The 21619-nt window shown below is 44.1% G+C and overlaps 1 protein-coding gene across 3 annotated transcripts in view; it reads left to right on the top strand.

The window, feature by feature from the left end:
* OSBPL5 (oxysterol binding protein like 5) overlaps window positions 1-21619 on the top strand; it is a 305973-nt gene that overhangs the window by 111912 nt on the left and 172442 nt on the right. The window lies entirely within an intron of this gene.

Genomic DNA, 21619 nt, shown 5'->3' with positions numbered 1-21619 from the left:
CTTTGTTCTTCAAAGAAAACACCTGTTTCCACAAGTCCTAAAGGAATGGGTTATCATCTTCTCCATGTTGCAGGTCTGTTGCGAATGTGTCCAGTCAGCTCTTTGGGAAGTCCTGGAATATTCCATAACTGCCAGGCACACAAATGCAATACTAGTGTTGGCAAATGCGTATGAATAACTTTATAGCTCTGTCATGTGGGTTGAAAATTGCAAGGCTAGCTCCTCACAAAGACCACACATCCATCACTTTGAAATGTCAGGCCTTTGTTGCCCAAACTACACTTTTTGTCCTTGCTTCTGTGCATAGTCCACAAGAAAGGGATTTTTTTCCCCCTCTTCTAGGGTGTACAGTGTAATTAGCACCAGAGTCAAAAGTTGGCAGGCGGGGGGATGAAGCCAGAAGGAGTCAGCCCACACTAAGAGACTCAATGAAGGATCAGTGTTCCCTCCTATTCACATGTAGACAAAAGAACCCTTTGGCTACGGACAGAAATGACACATAAACCAGTATAAGTGATTGGAAACTGGTTCATATCTGTAACACAACAGGAGTTCAGTGCACACAAACCACTTTCAAAATGGCTGAAACCAGTTTAAGATAAACCTAGATGTAGTATCAGACTTCACTGATTTAGGTTAAATCAGCTAATTGAACTTCTGTCCCAGATCCCCTCCAGATTCAAGTTAACTCAGTCCTGCAGCATCCCAGGATGCTTTGTACCTTCCCAGCAAACCACCCCAGGGTAGCCTTGGCCTAAGCTGTCTGCTCCAGCTGACCAGGAAGGCTGCCTGGCTTTTGGCCTGGGCCACTGCAGGCATGTGGCTGCATTCTGGAATCAAAAGTGAATGATTGTTCACATGCTTATCAGTTCAATCTTCACAGTATAGACTAACCTGCAAAGATTGAATCAGTTCAGGCTCAGGCTTTTTGACTGTCTGTACTTGGCCTTTATATGTGTAATAGAATTGCTCTGGCTGGTGCTGGCCATTGCTCAAAGACCTCCATTCACCTGCCACTGAACAACAGTGCTCCATAGTGTCACCATTGCCTGCAGGGTGTTAACCTTTCTGAATTCGCTTGGGGAACAGCTGGTCTGCTGTTAAAAGTTGCTTTTAGGGGTTGTGCAGGGGCTGGAACTACTATTGTAGCCCATGGACTAAAGTAGTTGCGTTCCCAATCACTGAATTGGCCATGTGGTCTCTTCCTTTTGTAGTGGTTCCTTTGTGGATACCAGGTTTATGTAGATGTTGCATGTGAACTTGGGGCCGTAGATCAGCATGAGGTGCCTTGAAGTCCTGTCAGTTTCCAAGGACCCTTTCAGGGATTTGATTGGTAAAAGTGTTGGATCTTGTTTGCGTTGAGTGGCTTGGAAGAGTGGTGTCAATAGTTCCGATAGGAATGATTTTCTCAGCTGGTGAACAGATGAACAAATTGTATCATGTTAAAAGGCTTTGCGCTAACCATTTTTCATCAGAGCAAACGTGACTCCTGGGTGCCAGCAAGGCATGGGGCAGTGTCAATGGCTGTATTACAGCCAACATGGCAGGTGGCTTTACAGTGCTGCTGCTTCTGTTTTTTCAGCATCCCCTTCATTAAGCTGCTATGCTCATTGTAGACACCCCTTTCATTACACTATTTTTGCATGTTTGTGCCTGCTTTGTGGTAAGGGAAAGCTAAACTGGACAACTCAGGCTGTTTCAACCAGGGATAAGTGATTCAGCTTAGCCTTTATTACTGTAGGCTAAGAGTGGACACGAAGAACAGTTACTTTGGAGCAAATGATACATTGCCATCTGCCTCTCCCCCTATCTTCTTAAGTCAGCATAATTTGTTCATCTGTCCACTCATTCCCTCAGAGAAGAAAACCTATATTAAAGGTCTGATATAGTAAATCACTCACGCACACTTGATGTCAGTGGAAGTGAAGCGTGTTGTTCAATTTAAACAAATCCTTAAGTGTTTTGCTGAATCAAGGTTTTAGTGTCCTGGCACTGTTGAATGGGGTGGACCCTGCAGCACTTGTTATATAGAGTTTGAGGGTATTTGAGGCCATTTTAGTTGGTAGCATGTCCACAGCAAGGTGCCTCAGAAACAAGAAGCCCCAGGGAGGAAACTGTTGACCACGAAGTTAGAGAGAGAAACGTTAATGGTGTAGTCTTAATGCCTCTTTGGTGTCCTGTCAGTTATTTCTCTAATCATTTGTAGTCTTGGTAATTACAGTTCGTTTTCTTATCTGTGAAAGAAACCAGGCTAATCAGCAGCCCTTTCTTGAGAGAAACCTACATGATGTTTTAATAATAGGCACACGGGTTGTCAAGAAGCTAAAAAGAGACTTCCCTATCGGATTGTCATGTTGCCTTGAACACCTGCAGTATAGGATTTATAAGGTAAGGACAGAAGCATACTGATAATACAGGCTCAGTTTGCTTACAGAATTTATAAGCAAAGTGGGATCATTTGGATGATATTGCCTGTATCTGCTTACTGATACCATAAGAATGGGTTACAGTTTGGTCCTGACTCAGAAATGTCCACGCAGTTCTATTTGCATGCCTCTCTCATGATTCTTTTGGACCATATGCTGTATGTTTCAAAGTGAACTAAAAGTCTTCTCACCTGTGAAGACCTGAGTTCAATGTTTGCACTTCTATAATTAACACCTAGCCCAGTTAATTTAATATTCTTAACCAGGGTGCTGCAGCACCCTGGGGTGCCATGAGGTCCTTTTAAGGGTGCCATACAGTATTAGCACTCTTAGATGTACAAACACATACATATGATTCATCTTATAAACCCAGGGATTTCCATTCAGAATCCATAGTGGCCTAAACATTTCTGACCTGTTGTGGTCTGTCTGATTTCTTTGCAACAGAAGTATTGCACTAGTATTTTTCTGTAGTCAAAAAATGGGTGAAAGTAAAGAACTGACATTTTCTGAGATGTGCCTTGAGTCTAATAAGTGTGGTGGTAAGTCTAACAAGGGGTACCTTGAGTCCAAAAAGGTTGAGAATGACTTAACCAAATAGGGCCTTCAGGCTGCTTTAAGCATAAGTATTGCCACCAGCTGTAGCAGAAGAAATCTGTGCTATTGAAAGCTGGTCTTGGCAGCTAACTATAAAAGATTTTCATTTATAATTTTAGTCTATGCATATGTTTTTAAGGTGCGATCTTTTACATTTTTATTAATTTATCTAATTAAGGGAAGCATGTGTGGGGTGTGGATGTCTTTTCTGTTCACCTTTCCCTTGTGATGGATGGATGGATGGATGGATGGATGGATGGATGGATGGATATAAATACAGCTAACCCCTGTTTCCATGGAACAGGACTATTTCCCAACCTTTGAGAGAGGGAAGATAACTGTCTTTGTGTGATTCCTAAATGACCAAGCGGTGTAAAGCAACTGTATTGTTTCAAATAACAGAATATCTAACATATAGGGGAGTGGAAGGATAGGCCTTTTGAACTGAATTTTAAATGTCATACTCAGAAATGTCATTCCAGGCCCTGTTTCAAATGTCCGCATATATTTCCAGTAAGGGTAATTTACATGAAAGGCTCCATTTTCAGGATTGTGTTTGTGGAGGGAGGGGGGAATGTAAAGAACATTTCTAGGAAGATGTTACATAAAGCAGCATCCTGTCAGAAAGAGATTTTTCCACGTGGAAAAAGGACAACTTTTTCAACCAAGAGTAAAACTAATAGATTTTGTAGGAGATTGGCTCTGTCCACATGCAAACACTCTGAAGACTCTGTTTAGATGGGCCTTCATTAATTCAGCATGTGTTAATTAGTGAAGCGTTACACTGAATTTGGCCTGGGTTCTTTAGACCGATGATCTGATAGTCTTGCCTTGGAGCTCAAAAATTGCTAGTGAAATCAGCCCCTGTTCTACTAAACCGGGTGCAAGTATGGAGACGGGTAGAGTCCCTTGCCTGAAAGAGTTGCCAGTCCTGCTGTCCAACCGGCACAGGCAGACCCCTGAGCCTGAGGGCAGCGTCACTGAATTCAGTTGTAGGATGGAAAGGTTCACCCACATGTATTAAACTGCAGCATCAGAACCTGGGAGGATAAAAGAGCCCAGGAGGTTTCCTGCAGTGAGGGGGGGGAATCAGCACATGTTGTGAATGTGTTTTTGAGGAAAAGGGACATATTCACAGGGTAATTAATAACGTATATTTTAATTGCTAATGCATTAATGTTTATATTTTGTCTGCAGCTTGCCTTTTGGGATTTCTCTGCCTCACCATTTGCTCATACATTTTTTAAAGCTAAACAGGATTTTAGTCATCTGACAAATTCTGAGAGCTACCCTACTGAAGTCCTTATGTAAACTCTCTACAGGCCTTTCTGTGGTGCTCATCACCATGGTATTTTCGTGCCCCTGATGTGTGTAATGCTGTTCATCAGTTTTGCAGTAATTGCTCCTTTTTGTGATAGGATTCAAGAACAGATAGTCCCACAAGCCATTCCGGTGAACATAAACACTGCACTGTACAGAGTCTCTGGAGAAAAATGCTGCAAGCTCTTTAGATCTTGATCCCAAGCCTACTAAAGTCAATAGAAAGACTCCAGTTGACTTGTGAGCTTTAAATCCAGCTTCCCCTTTTCCACAGCAGCTGTCAGTTTGGGCACATTGCACTTAGCAGCATTAGCAGAACACGGTGCGGGAGTTGTTTGACCGCTAACTGATAAGAGGTACCATATTTCACAGATAGGATGGCCACTGGGGCAAATTTGTTATGCAGATCAGAGGGAGCTCGGTGCCATTTTAATCGGAAAAGGTCAGGCCAACGTGTTTTAAATTTCACTAGAACAAGCAGTAACATTGGCTGATAACCTCAGAACATCCCTGGTAATGAGGTAATGTGAGCTGAATCACCACCAAATGACAAAGTATAGCATTAGGTATATATTACCTAACGGGTAATGGTAGCACATCTCTGTATGGCTCTTGTATCATTAGGAAGCAATAGATTGAACACACCAAGGATAAACACTCTGATCTTAGTTTTGTTTTTAATCTGCATTGATTTTTTTTTTTTTACAGCTTCCTTTTTTTTTTATCTCAGCAATTAGCAATAAAAAAGTCATTCCTGCTGGGCTGAAGCCGACTTGTATACTCTACTTTGCTGCTTGTCAGCTCATCCTTGTGCAGCTCCCAGGAAAACATACTGCAGGCTTTGCTCCATCTGGCTTCATGCCCCCTCAGTGAGGCACAAATTGAATTAAGAAACAAAGCTATTTTCTACTCAGTTTGGTGCTCACTGTTCAGCCAAACACTGTTAGAAACTCATTTTAAAAATAGGTCCTATATTTGGTTTCAAGGCAAGACTAATGTAAATAGGGCACAGACTATGACTCCTTCACAACTCAGAGGCCAGTATTTTCAAAGAGATTAAACATCACAGTAGGAGACCTGAATTTCTAACAGGCTCTGCTCCTTGAATGCTTCTTTGACAATATGGCCATAACTGTCATAAGTGGAGATGCTGACCACTAACCACTTCTGAATATCTGATATTTACTTAAGTGCCTAAACAAGGGCTTTTGACAATCTTGCCACAATTGTAGGTGCCAAGCACTCAAAAATCTTCCCTTTTGAAATTTTCTAAAATTGTAGTATGTGTATATCCTGCCCCCCCTCCCCGTTTCATTTATCAACAGCACTCAACATAAGTGTGTTTCCTGTGCCCCTGTAAATACAGCTGCTTGTGCTCTGTACCACCAAAATCCTGTGAGCGATAAATTTACTTTTGCTTAATCTGCACTATATAACTAAAACTTCTGTTTATTTTTCAAAGTTCCTCTTTCCTCCGGGCTTCTCAGCCTGTACCATCTCTAAACTATAGGCCCTTTTTGGCAAGAATGCTCCTCATTTTGTGTCTGCCAGCACCAGGTACCTTGTCAGGGTGTAACAAATGACAGAAAACAAGGGGAAAATACAATGATAGAATCTTAATTTCATATACGTGTGCCTGATATTTCATAGATTTCATAGACATTAGGGCTGGAAGGGACCTCGGAAGATTATCAAGTCCAGCCCCTTGCCCAAAGGGCAGGAAGTCAGCTGGGGTCATAGGCTCCCAGCAAGATAAGCATCCAGTTTGCTCTTGAAGGTGTTCAATGTAGGTGCTTGAACCACCTCCGGTGGCAGGCTGTTCCAGGCCTATAATGGGGCTCTGATGCCAGACAGATTTTCTAGGTACTGTTGGAATATAAATCATAAATAATAGCAACAGTATGGCAAAAACATACAGCTCCAGGATAGAAGAGCTCAATGAATGAAAATAACTAGATATTTTAAATGTGTGGGTCTTAAGTTACTAAACAGAGATTGCTGATTGTTTTGTCCCTCTGCCATGCTTCTTAAATCTGGGATGAGACAAAGCCCTCTGATACTGTGAGGATAGAATCTTAATAGATGGTTTGAACTCATGTGCTGTTACTCCAGACAAGTAATTAGAGAGATGATCCTGACTTCAGAAGTAGCTCTGAACTTCCTCTGCAGGCCGAGGGTATTCAGAACTATAACATGCATGGCTCAGGGGCTGAAGCCCGGCTGCAGGGGGTTAGAGGGTAATAGCTTGCCTGCATAAGAACATTGGGCCAGCTGGCAGGGGTAGCTGACTGGCTCTAGAGGAAGTTAAAAACTCCCAGGGAGTGTATTGAGGGGGAGAGGGAAGTCTGTGGTTCTCAGGGAAAAGTACAGAGCTGGGGTTGCCCACTCAAGGTCTGAGGAAGTATCACAGGTTTGGGTCTATCCGCTTGTTGCTGGTATACTTGTTTGTTTTGTTGTTTATGTTGTTTTCTGTGGGGACAAGTTTGTCCCAGGAAAAATAAACTGCCAGAGAGACAACCCACTACATGTAGTGAAGAATGCAGGCAGTCTAAATTGAACTCCAGAAACAGAGGCAGGAGCCTTGCTAAAATGGCTGAAGGGGCTACAGCAGCAGCAACGACAGCTGTTCCACAAGCCCCAATTCCAGCAGCAGCAGTTGCAGAGGGAGCATCAGCATCAGCCGCAGGAGTTTCTGAAACAGCATTTGGAGTCAATACGGACCCCCACCCATGTCGGTGAGTCACCTGGCTCCCTGAAGATAGAAGGTGGAGTGCTCACCAAGATGAGACCTGCAGATGACCTTGAGGCCTTCTTACAACATTTGAGCAGGTGGCAGAGACCTATCAGTGGCTACAGGACATGTGGGCTATGAGGGTGGCCCTCTGTTAACTAGGGAGGCACAGGCTGCTTGCTGGGCCCTGGAAATGGAATCAGCCTGGGATTATGAGACCCTCAAAATGGCCATCCTAGACCAATTGAGACTAACAGGGCAGGCCTATTGCCGCAAGTTTTGACTGGAAACTAGGGACCCAAATTCAAGACATGGCTCAGAAACTAAGGGACTTGTGCATCCTCTGGCTGAACCCTGACTCACAGTCAGCTGAGGAGATAGTGGAACTGGTGATCCTGGAACCGTTCTGTGCCATCCTCTCACTAGGAGCCCTGAGGTGGTAGTATCACCACTGGGTGACCAGCTTGGAGGAAGCCACCTGGAAAGTAGAAGGCTTCATGGGGGCAGAGTTAGACTGTTGGGATCCCTGGGGAAGCTGGCAGCTTCCAGGCCCAAGGAAGCCAGTACTATGGGGAAAACAGACCTGATTCTAAAGAGGTCTCCACTAGGGGTGTGACCTCCATCTTCTCTGAGACCACAGACAGGGGGAAGGTCCTTGAGTAGTTACCCCAGAGAAGAAAGGCGATGCTCCTTCCACCTGAGGCATTTCCACAGCTCAGGAGGAGGAAGGGAGGCTCAAATGACTTGTTTCCAATGTGGAGAGAAGGGCCATCGATATTGGGATTGCCCACAGGTGAATTGTGGGTATACCCATGCCTATGTCTGAGAATGTACTCCTTCCCTCACCATATCCCTATTTCTTACGTTATAAACTGGGTTACCTTTACGCAAATTCAATTTGTGTGCAGTTTTCAGGGAACACATGTACCACGGAAATCAAGGGAAACCTGTACCTCTGAACCAAGCATCCCAAGAAATCATAGCCTTTGTAATGTCCTGGGGACTCTACCACTTCCAAAATGTACCTTTTGGTCTCCATGGGATCCCTGCGACCTTCCAGTATCTAATGGACAGAGTACTCCGCTCAGCATCTAATAGACAGAGTACTCCTTTGTATAGGGCATATGCAACTGCCTATCTGGACAATGTAGTAATATTTGTCAACACATGGGCAGAATACCTCCTGTGGGTGAGGAAGGTGTTGTAGTGAATACAAGTGGCTGGTCTCATGGCCACCCCTGCTAAGTGTCACCTAGGATTCATGGATACTAGATACCTAGGATATACACTGGGCAATGGCAAAAGGCATCGGTGGACAAAGTAAAAGCATTGGTAGGCTTAGCAAGTTACTATTGGTGATTCATCCCACAATTTGCTGCCATCATAACCCCACAAACAGACCTGCTGTGGAAGGGGGAGCCATAAAAGATCCAGTGGTCACCCAAGTGTGAAGCAGTATTTGGGACAGTAAAATGACTGCTATGCAGTACACCAGTCCTGCGTGACCCATACTTAACAAAGGACAGGTGCAGACAGATGCCTCAGAGTGAGGCTTGGGGGCTGTTCTCTCCCACAAGGTTGAAGATGGAGAACACTCCATTTTCTATCTCAGAAAACTCCCTTCCCAAGAGCAGAAATATTCTGTAAAGAAGGAGTATCTAGCAATTTTAAGTGGGCATTTGAGACCCTCTGCTACTCCCTCCTAGGGGCCCATTTTCATTTGGTCACTGAATGTCCCCCTTTAATGTTATGCAAGAGACCCACCCATGGTTACCTGTCCCTGCGGCCTTTTGATTTCTCAGTATGCCACCACCCTGGAACTGCACATGCAAATTCAGACCGCTTCTCCTGAGAGGGAGTGGGGGGATTAAATATATGGAAGAGTGTATCCCACACTCCAGTCTTGGGAGGGGGGATATATAACAAAATGCACAGCTCAGGGGCTGGATCCCAGCTGTAGGGGGTTAGATGATAATAGCTTGCCTGCCTAGGAGCAGTGGGCCAGCTGACAGCAGTGACTGGCTGGCCCTAAAGGAAGTTAAAAGCTCCCAGGGAGGGTATTGAGGGGGAGAGGGAAGGCTGTGGTGCTGAGGGGGAAGCATAGGTTTTGGTTTATCTGCCTTGTTCATTGTATACTAGTTTATGTTGTTTTCTGTGAGGACAAGTTTGTCCCAGGAAAAATAAACTGCCTAGTGAAAGGAACTGTCTGTACTACAGGAACTGTGACTGTGGTGCAGGTAAACCTCTGGTTAATTAGTAACCAAGGTGAGTATTGTCAGACCAGCCACAAACGATCCCGTATGAAGATGTATTGTAAAACTTGAATTCCCTATTCCCTGGGCTAATGAAATATGAAGCCATCGAGAATGGAACTCCTGGGGAAATGATTAATGGAAACCCTGGAAATGTGAAAGCTACACTGCTGAGTCTGTCTGCACCGCAAGATGAAAGGTCTGGCATCAATAGGGCAACACTCTACTAGGAAGCGTGAGAGAGCACTGATGTCTCTGCCTCCTCTCCCTCTGTCTTCCTCTTCCCTATTCACAGTTCTTAGTGCGGATTTACCATGGGATGGATCAAGGGAACACAGGCAGGTGCTGAGTCGCTGAGTGAAAGCATTTTTTCCCCCATGATAACCAGAGCATCTTTGGTCAATGAGAGATGTGTGTTGTAACAAATCCTGGGTTCAGAATTTTTTAAAAGATTTATACAGTGACTTCAAAAAATAAAACTCCCCCCGCCTTCTGCCCTTCTCAGAAATAAGGAAGGAACATTTGCAACGTCATGCTGCTACAGAGAGCTTCAAAATACACCTTGGTTAATCCTAGTCAGATGCCAGACAACATTTATACCCAAGCTGTGCATATGGTTTAAGAGCAGAATACCTGTCCTACCTATGTGTCATTTTGTTTGGGCATGTTTAGGTTGTTGCCATTAGTGCTCTGTGCATCTGTATAAAAAATCTAAATTAAGGTCTAGCTTTGATTTTCCATTTTTCATGCTGGCAAAATTAGAGATGGGTCCTAAGTGGTTCTAAATTTGGATTCCAAATTTGGTTTCAAGGCAAGACCAGTGTAAACAGGACATAGAATATGATTCCTATTTGTCTCTTTCCATTTCTCCTAGATTCTTTCTAGAAAAAGGGACAATTTGGTGAATACTCTGTCCATCTTCCTAATAGTTGGCTTTGGAGGTACCATAGGAGTGAGGGTGGTTTTGTGCTAGGATGCAGGAGAGAGGGAAGACAGGACTTAATTTGGGGAAAAATGAAACCCAAGAATTGTGGGGATGGTGAATTAAATTCCCACTCTTGTCATCTCTTGCTTCTGAAGAGTTAATTTTGCAACCTATGCTCATTGATACACACACGTGAATAATTCTACTGAAGTCAAGGGGGCAGCTCATGCAAACATGTGCCCACTGATATGAATAAGTTAAATCTGAAATGAAGTCTGCATTCACACCTGTGGTGGCAGGAAGGGAATATATTATATTGCTCAGTATTGACTCCTCTGGCCAATTAAATAGCAGAATGAACTGGAAGGAATCCCATTCATTCTTTCTTTTCAGATAGCAGCTGCAATAAAGGCCTTGAAAATAGACATTAAGTTTAGAATTTTGTATTGCCATAACAAAGTGTATGATTATTGCTGATCAGTAGGAATAAAGTGGGGTGGGGAGACAATGGGAGAAGTCAAGGAGGGCTCCTTGTCCAAAGAAGATTTTGCATTCTAGGCTGGATAGGAAAGAGATGTAACTACAGGAGTCCCTTAGGACGGTACATTGAACAGAACAATTAGTTCATCAATGTGAGAGGAGGGGAAAAGAGGAGAGTTCCCAACCCTGACCTGTATTTCTTAGGCCTGTGCGAAGTGGCTAGTATTCGCTTCGGATTTGGGGTCAGTGATTCGATTCAGTGATTCAAATCACTATCCCGATTAGATTCGGCCAAATCAGCCAGGCCAGACCCATCCCCCTCCTGGTCTCCCATCCTGGCAATGGCTACCCCACCTGCCCCAGCTCCCGGCTCTTGTTTAAAAAAAAAGCCCCAGATCACCAGGTGCTGCTGGGCGGAGGGCGATCCCCACTGTCTCCCACTGCCCCACACTGCGTGGGGAGCTCTGCATGAGTCTCCCACCCCTGCCCATGTTCCCCCAGCCACACGATGGGTGCCCTGCCTGGGCCAGCTCCAGCCCTTTAAGAAAAACAAAAAATCCCCTGGACTTACCGCTCCTGCCGGCGGGGGGAAATTCCCACTGCCCCCCACTGTGCTGCACCATGTGGGGGGCTCTTTCACAGCCCCCCCCAAAACTCCAAGGCCACTGCAGGAGCGGTGAGTCCTGGGGCTTTTCTTGTTTTTTTTCTTTTTCTTAAAGGACCGGAACTTTCCCGGGCAGGGCACCTGTGGGGAGGCTGGGGCAGTGAGGGGTGTCAGGGGGCTTGTGCAGAGTTCCCCTGCAGCGTGCGGCAATGGGAGGCAGCGGGGATCACCCCCCTGCCCAGCAGCACCTGGTAAGCACCGGGGCTTTTTTTTTAAAGTACTGGGAGCTGGGGCAGGCAGGGGCAGCCATAGGTGGGGCTGGAGCAGTAGGTGGGGGTCGGGGAGGGCTGGGGGAGCGGGGAGGTTGTGGGGGCTGGCAAGGGTCCCCCCTATGGTCCCCTCCTCCCTCCCTCAGCCCCCATTCCTCTGCCCCTAGTACTTACCAGCTTGGAGTCGGCTGCAGCTCCCTGCTGCAGCCACCGGGGACTGCCCGAATCATAAAAGCTCTCCCAGTCTTTGGAAGATTCGAAGAGCTTTGATTTGATTCAGACCTTTAAATTGGTCCCCAGATTCGATTTGGATTCGGAGATTCAGCCACCAAATCGGACCGAATCTCCTCCGATTTGAATCACCACCTGAAGCTTCTCAGAGCCCTAGTATTTATTATTTATATATTGGTGGTAAAGAAATGTGGTCATCCACTGTTTCTGTTCCTGGTACTCCATTTCTATTTATTCTTCTTCTCAGTGAAGGCTTATCTGTATGGGGAAAGAGCATGGAATGCCCATTGCAAAAGACATGTTGCACACTAGGTTCCCCTGTGAACACTAGTTTTGCACTAAAGGTGCCTTTTCAGTCCACTTTGGAAAGTGGATTAAACTAACTGTAAAAAAGGTCCCCTTAGGGTAAACTCCCAGCAAGGAATTTGTGCAGAACAGCTACTGCTGTTCACTTTAAATACACACTGTAGCTTATTGCAAGATCGTCCCCACATAGACAAGCCTTCAAAACCTGCAAAGTAGGTGGGGCTGGTTTCCACGAAACAGTCGTTAGTGTTTCTAGATAAGCAAGAAGCATTGTCTGTAGCACCTAAAACAGCCCTGGCTGAAGCAAGAGAGGAGGTAAGTGAGGTCATTTGGCATAAAACCAGCCTCTTTCAGGTGCAATCTTTTAGCAAAGAATAATTTTGTCTTGACATTTTAACAGCATTTGCTCTCTGTGTGTTTGGTGGGAAAAGAGTGGAAGATCACTGATTCTACATTGGAATGTCACTGCAGGGCAGAGCTTAGAAGCTGGGTTTCGATACTTAACCAAACATTTTTAAGCCTGCAAAAAAGGGCTTTGCACTTGTTTCAGTTGAGATCCATAGCAAAACACCCACTGAAATCAGCAGATGTTTGTGCATGTGTGCAATTAACAGTGTACAAATGCTGTTACTAAGAATCTGTTTGGCAAAGGCACTTTACCCCAGTTTTGGCTTATTTACGTTGGGCAGAAGACAAGCTAGATTCTGTAGTTGCCATAAGATGACTGTCCTGATCTAATAAGGTCTTATGGTTGCTGATCATAATTCTCTATTTCATGCAAATGTCAAACTCATTTGAAACCTCTCCCCGCCCCCATTTTACCATCATGACAATAGAATAAAATGCCATCTCTTCCCGTTTTAAATCAGCATAGAAGGTTAATTTGGGTTCTTCTCTTTTTTTCAGTCATGTGTTTAGTAGACAGTGGTCAATATTGTATCATTGAATTTAAATTGAAATCCCTGCTGACGTCAATGAACAGTCATCTTAAAATATTGTGGCCCGATATGGCCCAATGTTATTAACACATATAACATAACATTATTAACATAGCAGGCATTACTAAATTACCTGCAGATGTCTTTGTAATAATCAAGATCTACAGAGGGTGAAGGAGTAATTACTGTAATTCGCACTCACATTGGCAAAATACCCCCCATACCAATTCATAGAAGTCTGGTGTGCTAATATTAAAAGTAATATCGTGAACCTGCACTGTGCCTCTTCTGAAATGTAGTTTATGTTGCACCAATATGTGACTTTTGACTTGATCTGTCAGAAACAGCTAAATCGCTCATAACAAATCTCCCATAATTTTTTTTTGTTCTGTACTGATCTACACTGGTTATGCAAATATCATTGAAAATCCGCAGTAAAAGTATGCAAGGCCCAGTTATTTTCCCTGTTGATTTCTGCTCTGACTGACCTAGCGCACACATACTGCAGAGAAACATTCTGATATCGGTGTGAGCAGAGATAAAAGTAAAAAAAATCAGCATTTTTCAGAGTCTTGTTGGAATGGAGGGTTTAATTAGTGATTACAATGACAAATTAGGAAGCATGAGTTACAGAGAGACTTCAGAGCTTTGAGTCTTGCATCAATTCTAATGGTATGTTCGAGACGTAATGTGCAATTTCAATCTCCTCCTTTCAGTTTCATTTAGGATGTTTTTACACACATTTTCTGCCCTGTAATTGTCAATATTGCCTATTTGCTAGGGCTTTGCTTATTTAGGTTATTTTTGTTGGCTGGGATGATGATGATGATTTGTGTTGTGGTAGTTCATAGAGATACTGATCTAAGATCAAAGCCCCACTGTGCTAGGAACTGTACAGACCTAGCTAAAAGAAAATACTGTCCTTGTCCCTAAAAGATGAGGTGTTTGGATATGATGAGATACAACAGGTGAATTCAGTAAAGAAATGAGAGTGAGAAGAGAACACAATAACACTGAAACATTCCTGTTCAATATAAGTAACAGTCACAGCACACCAGTTGTCTAGTGATATGTTGAAAAGTGTTTGTGGTTGGCAAAATTTTTCAGCTTAGAATGGTTTTCTTTGTTACTTTTTGCAGGTCTAGAGTCAAAATCTTTCAGTTTTTAGACACATGAGTGTTCTACGTGCAGAGAGACAATAAGAAATAATACATTGTGAGATGCCTGATAAGGATTTTGCATTATGCACTTTAGGAAAAGATACTTTGAGTATTCTGGTCTTTCTGGTCTCCCTTGAGTGGCCTTGTCTTTCAGCCCTAGATGCAGATCTTGCAAAAGGCTCCAGCTCCAATGCCATGCAAAGTGGTTTCCAACACTTTGAAAAAAAGTCCCATGGGGCCTAACAATTGGCAGCATCATTGACTTCACCAGGGTTACACTGGTGTAAGAGAAAGGCAAAATTGGCCTGTTAAAAACCTCATTGTGTGAAAAAATATTGCACATTATTTCCAAATTAATATCACCTTAGTGAAGAAATGCCATAACAAGTAGCAGGGCTGGGCTGCTACTTTGGAGCTATTATACAACAGAGAACCGTACCATTGTAGTTGTTCTAAAAGGTTATTTGGTTTAATTCACTAGGTGTTCAGTTCAGGAAAGCACCATATCAGGACTACACACAATCATGTTCTTCAGTTCGTACTGAAGTCAAGGGGATGTAAGCAGGTGCTTATGGTTCAGCATACAGACCTTGAATCGGGGGCTTTGTCTTGTAGAGCTAATTTATTGGCTGTAGCTCAGTTTCTAACTTACATCCTTTACATTTCTTTCCTTTTTTATTACCGTTAAGTATTTGTATATTATTTTATTTAATATGAGTGGCAGAAAAATGATGCCACAATTAGTATTTTGTTATTAGAGGTACTGTTCATTAGTGTTGTCTCTTCCCTGGCCAGTTAGGATTGTGATTTTATGCGTTCTTCTATGGCTTACAGTTCTTCTTTTCTGTTATTAGGAAAATTTGAGACTTTTCAGATCTTGATTAATTTTTGAAGTTTCAATGTTGCTAAAACATTTTTTTACAATATCTGAGTGGTGTCTTAATTTCAGTTGAGATATGAAGTTTCTCAACATCCTCTGATCCAATTCTCTTCTCGGCATGAATCAAAAGTAATGTCACTGACTAACACTAAGTGTCATTTTTCTAGTGTAAGTAAAGATGCAAAGAATTCTTGGTGTGGGATTTTCCAAAGCCTTGAAGTGAGCAAAGGCTTCCGACATCTTCCTTTTTGGCCTCAAACACTTTTCTTCTCATTGACTGTGTCCAGACAAGTGCAGCCACGCAGTAATGTGGTGCTGCAGACCCATCTGCAGCATCACACACTGTACATTTGGGCATTCCCCACATTGCTACCTTGCAGTGAGGGCCTTTTTTTTTTTTTTTTTTTTTTTTTACCCTGGGGTCAAAAAAATCCACATGGAAAAAAAGTGGGGTGGCACACATGGTGGCAGTACATGCCACCCAAAACCAGAGCCTGGCTGGCTGAAGCCACACTCCATCTGCTGGCCAGGCTCCTATCTATGGGAGCATCGTGGCTGCAGCTTCCCCAGCCCCCAGGACCACAGGTAAGGCTGCTGGGGCCAGCACAGTTACCGTTCCAGGTAACCTGCAGTGTGCCAGAGTGTGCATGGTACAGGTGTTCCCCGGGGACAAGTAGCAGTGGTATAAACTGTGGCTGTTTCTTGTCCCCAGGGAAACATATGTCCGTGCTCATCTGGATGTGGCCATTAAGGCTAACTGTACTAATGAGCTACACACACCTAATTCTAGTAGTATCCATGGAAAATTCCAGCCCTCATACAGCCAATTGTTGTGAAAAAAGAGACGTGTATAAAGTCTACACTGCCTATTTTTTGTCACGACAGTGTGTTTTTTCCAACCAGCAAAACTCTTCCTACCTTGGAACTGTGCAACTTGTGTTCAGTTATTCATCTGGCACCCAGAAGTAGTCTTTGTCGTTGCTGCTGGTGAGCTTTCGTTTCAGAGACGTGCCAGACTTAGCAGACAGATCCAAATTTAGGTCTCTGCCTCTAAAAAGAACACAAGGTCTTGGAATGTATCCTTTTGAATGCCTATACAAAATAACTGGCAATGACAAATGTTCTATGTTGCAACATGCAGCACTATGGCTTCCATAACTAAAACATACTAGGTTGCTAAATGTCTCTTTATTAATGTAATCACTGTAGGACATGATGATACCTATAGCACAGTCCTTAAGTAGTGGCAGTGTCCAAACAGAAGCTGAAAGCAGAAACTTCCAGCTAGAGATAATGAAAAATGAGGTCCTCTATCTTTATCCAAGGTTTGCATAACTTAGCCTCACCCAAACTCACGTCTCTGACCCTTGGTGCTTTCCCTTGTTCATCAACCTAACTGTTCCCTCTTTATCTCCTTTCCCCACTCTCAGCTTCATGCCTTCTTTAAATGTTCCCTCTGTATATGAACAATTTCCTTTCTTCCTGTCTTTTCTTCTTCAGATCCCCACTTTTAAAACCCATCTTTTTAAAGAATCCCTTCTCTCAACAACGATCCTTCCCAACTGGGGGTTCTAATCTACAGTGTTTTCATGCCTTTTCTTTGTCTTGTGTTTTTTTGCTTTGTGTTACTCAGTTATAAGCTTTTCAAGGCAAGGGGCATGTCTAAGTTCATAGCATACCATGCAAATGTATGGCATGCTGAAATTATTCTTAATGAGAACCCCTGGCTTAGTAGGCAAGGGGCCCAAGGATAATACAATATGACCTCTTCTGGCTGAATGGGAACTCCTCCAGCCAAAGGGAAATTTCACCTTGTGGAATGTTGCTTAGAGCTGGGAGATGGTTAGAAAGACAATGGACAGAGTTCATCTCTCCGATGGGAGTTCCCAGTGAGTGTATAACACCTTAAAGGGCCATAGCTAGCAGTTTTAAGTTAAATAGTCTACCAGGTATTCTGGTTTAAATTGGGACCAGAGGCATGATTTGAGACATCTTGGGAGTAAGGGGCCACATCTACACAAGACACTGACTGCACTGTTACTGCACAGTCATTTAGTACTTGTATACACAAGTCCTAAGTTACTGTGAGGTTATAACTGGCTAGCTGATCATTTGACCTGGGAAGGGGGCAGGGAGGAGAGGGTGGTGGTAACAAATGGCAGTGGAGAGAGATGTTTGTGGCATAAAATTTATTATAGGTATATATCTGGAGGCCAAATTTCCCCTTCTGTGGGTTTTATAGTGATTGAACCATTTGATATGCCTTTTTAAAATGGTCTGATTTTATGACTTTAAGCACTTTTATCTTCAGCATTTGAAATCTAGCTAAGGCACACTGAGTGCAGTGGTCAACTCCCACACAAAATTTACTTTGAACAGCAGCTCTATAAGCCAGAAGGCTTCTTGGCTTTTCATTCTGCTTGTCCTTCAGTAACACCATAAAGGCAAATGCATATCCCCATGTTTCTACTTATAGATTTCATAGACATTAGGGCTGGAAGGGACCTCATAAGATCATTGGGTCCAGCCCCCTGTCCAAGGGGCAGAAATTCAGCTAGGGTCAAAGGATCCCAGCAAGATAGGCATCCAAATGTTTCTTAAAAGTGTCCAGAGTAGGTGCTTGCACCACCTCTGGGGGGAGTCTGTTCCAGGCCTTGGGGGCTCGGACAGTAAAGAAGTTTTTCCTTATGTCCAGCCTAAAATGGTATTGCAGGGGTTTGTGACTGTTGGACCTTGCAATCCCCTGGGGTGCTCTGGTGAACAGGTGTTCCCCCAGATCCTGATGCGCACCCTTTATATACTTATAGGCTGCCAACAAGTCACCCCTGAGCCTGCACTTTTCCATGCTGAAGAGTCCCATGGTTTGCAGCCTCTCTTCATAAGGTCTATTCTCTAACCTTCCGATGCACATGGCTCTCCTCTGTACTCTTTTAAGCTTCTCCACCTCCTTCCTAAATTGTGGAGCCCAAAATTTGGATGCAGTACTCCGCACCCTTCCTTCCATCAAGTCCTACATTCGTCTGAGCTTCTTGATCTGTTTGTATTCATATCTCACCTCAGCAAGTGGCCAACACATGTCAGGTGCCATCTGGTTCCCTTAGCAAATAGGACCCAAATGTTTGGTGCCTAGAATTTTTGCCTTTAGGCCCTCCTGCTTGTCACTCACCAAACCCAGGAGAGGCAGGCTGTAGTTCCTGTAGACATTTAGACAGGTTCCTGTGACTCTAATGGAGCATCACTGATGAAAAGTATACTTTCCTCCTTTCCAGATCCTTTTCAATTCCAAATAATAATAATAATAATAAAACTCCTGTGCATTGAGCTTAAATCCCATTACTTACAAGCAGCTTCATATTCTAATGCAGTTCCTTAAGGGCACTGTTACCATGGTTTGTGCCACAGGATTGACATGGAGTGGGATGAGGTTGCACACAAGTTAATGAAAAAATAGTCCTAATTTTCTGCTCGTCTCAGCTTCTGCACAGGTATAGAGAGAGGACTGTACACAGAATGTGGAGAATGGGGAAAGGCAGCTATCAGGAGAGTATGAAAGCACAGCCTTGCAAATAAAACATAAAAATAATACTTCTCTCCCCCAAAGAGGTACTGTGAGGAATAATTTATGTTTGCCCAGTACTCTGAAAGTGTAAATCATTCTGTAATACTGTTATTATTTCCTTATTACACAAACTTGGAATGAGTGACAGTATCCTACAAGAAAAGGCCAGTATGTGCAGGGTCCATTGAGAGAAAATGCAGTCCAAAACAGTGATGTACTTCATCTTCACCTTTCAAGAGAGTTGTATTAACAATAGGAAAATAATTACAAATATGATGAAGATGTGCTAGTAAAGCTAGTAAATATGGTTAATTTTACTGATTGTTGCATGGTACATTGATCTAATCATCACCAGAGACCCTTTCATCTGGGCTTCCATGAACTTCAGTGGATTTTGGGTGAAGCAGATTATAACCAAGCTCAAGGTCTGTCAGCACTAGCATTACTGTCTCCTCAACCAAGTCCTTTTTAGAACCAGCAGACTGCTACATATATGGAGACAATATTTGTCTTCTGTACAGCTGACCAAATGGGAGGCTGACATTTATAGGTACTTCTTCAGTCTTTCAGGACTGTACCTTCTTAACAATGTTAGAGATGCAGAAACTACATTTACATAGCCTCATGTCTGGATAGCTAGATGCTTTTAGTTTACAGTTCACTCTCTTTTTTTTCTATTGTGATTTAATGACAGACATATTACTGAGCCCTGCCAGGGTAGAATTTCAGAAATTCTAACAGCAAACATTATGTAGCGCACAAATCACACTTCATCTTTCAGACTTCTTGTGCAGCCTGCATATATTTGTGCACACGTCTTTATTTTACAACCCTTCTTTCCATGGCTTTTAAATGCATGAGCCAGGAAACAGTAAAATATGATGTGGATCTTGCCTTCACAGGGTCAGGGGACTGCAGGAGAAGGATGGCAGTAGCTACTTGAGTGATTTATAGCATAAAATATAACTGTGTTGAAATGTTGTTGCTGTAAAGAAGCTGCTGCCAGAGAAACAACATAGTAATGGTTTGGGGTTTTGGGATGGTGCATCCCTGCATGCATTAAAATAGTTGGCTTAGACCTTGGGTATGTTAATATGCTGTTATATTTTGTGCCTTGATTTTCTTTTTTGCATTATAATGTTTCTTTTTAGTTATGGCAACGTAAGTAGTTGCCATGCTTCATGGAGACTGTGAAATGCTGCTGAAAGGAAACTTGGAGCACCTATACATGTGCCGACGTCTACTCCAAAACATGCCCATTAGCAAGTAGCAGAGCAGACTTGATTAATCAAGTCTGCTGGAGCACGCTAATCAGTCTCTGCATGACATGTATTCAGCATCCCCATGCTTCAAAATGGTGGCGGGGGCACTTTAACTAAAGCTCATCAAACAAGCTTTAGTTAAAGCATCCTCACCCCCATTTTGAAGTGCAGGACAGTGAACACACATGACACTGTGGACACTTTAATTACAGTGGCTCTCGGAGCTGCTCTAATTAAGACAACACCCCCCACTCCCTTCCGCTCCCCCCCCACTCTAACCCTAACCCCCCCCTTCCCTCCCCCCCCTGCACTCTGGAGTGTGTCTAAAGATGCTCTTGATGCCTAAAGGACTATTAGGCATTTCAGAGAGGTGATAAACTGCAGACACAATTTGTCACTCAATCTTAAAGAGAAAACTCCACTTGCCTTCTGTTTTTTGGTGCACATCACTCAGTGATATTTTGTTCCAATGGCTAGAACTCCCTGCTGTCAGATACAACTCTGAATTAGAACTGAAAGTAGGGTGGGGCTTTCTGGTGATTTTTTTTCCCCGTCTTTTCCTTTTACCTGAAATTGGCTTTCCTGTTAGTGGCACTTATTCTTCATAAAATCAGTCACTGAGATGAGGATAGGATGGGTGAGGAGATTAAGTGTCTTTCTTCTCTAGGTTACTAGCTCTCACCCTGGATTATTAAAGGCTGTAAAGAAACATCCTCTAGCTGCTCAGTGGCCCATGTGAGGTTAATTGGTATCTTCAGTCTTCTTGGTTGTCAGGCATCCAGTAGTGCAGGGGTGTCAAACTCATTCAGTTCTGCAGGTCAGATGAGGGTCTCTGGACTGGTCTGCAGGCTGGATCCAGCTGCACTGCAGCCAGAGAGCAAGACTAGTCCAATGGGGCACACTGTGGACCAGCCCTGGAGCCAGTACATACGATTAGTTTGGTGCAGATGCTGTATGCACCTTGGACCTTGGACCAACCCCCCCGGTGCTGCAAGCAGTGACTGCAGCACTGAGTCTAGCCTGCACCAGACTGGCTCTGCGTGCAGCCTGGGGGGTGTTCCCTGCTGCTCCCTGCTGCTGTGTGCACCTCCTGGGGGAGGCATGGGGGGCATATGCCCCCCCCCCCAGATTTGTGCACAGGACAGATTGGGCTGCTCGCTGTGGGTTCAAGGCTCTCCGTCCTGCTGCCTTTGCCCCGGGTACCCTGTGCCAGCCACACATGCCCTGATTGCCTAACAGCAGTGGGGGTGGTGAGTTGTGCCCCTGCTGCCAAGCAGGCAGGACACAGGAGACACAGGGGGGCCCCAGAGCAAAAGCAGCAGAGTGGAGAGCCCCGAACCCTCAGTTGGCAGCCTGCATCTGCCCTTACCCCACTTGGCTCTGCTCTGGCTATAGCAGGGGTAAGGGAGGGAGGAGAGCAGGGAAGAGAGGTGGGCATGTGCCACCCTACCCTGAGCCTAGCTGGGTCTATCCAGCTTCCCCTGCAGGGCATGGAGGCCTGCCTCACCATTGGCAGCGACAGTACCAGGAAGGGAAGGGGTCGCTCGCCTTCGTGGGAGTCCAGCTCCTGCAGGGGAGAGGGGCCTCCAATTTTCTGTTTGCCTCGGGCCCCAGTAAACCTTAATCTGGCACTGCGCAGGTATAACAAGTGAATTCTGGGCCCTGGGTGGTAACAGCAG

The sequence above is a fragment of the Alligator mississippiensis genome, chromosome 2 (assembly GCF_030867095.1).
Source record: "Alligator mississippiensis isolate rAllMis1 chromosome 2, rAllMis1, whole genome shotgun sequence".
Classification (NCBI taxonomy): Eukaryota; Metazoa; Chordata; order Crocodylia; family Alligatoridae; genus Alligator; species Alligator mississippiensis.
This window is presented reverse-complemented; position numbering and strand designations above follow the sequence as displayed.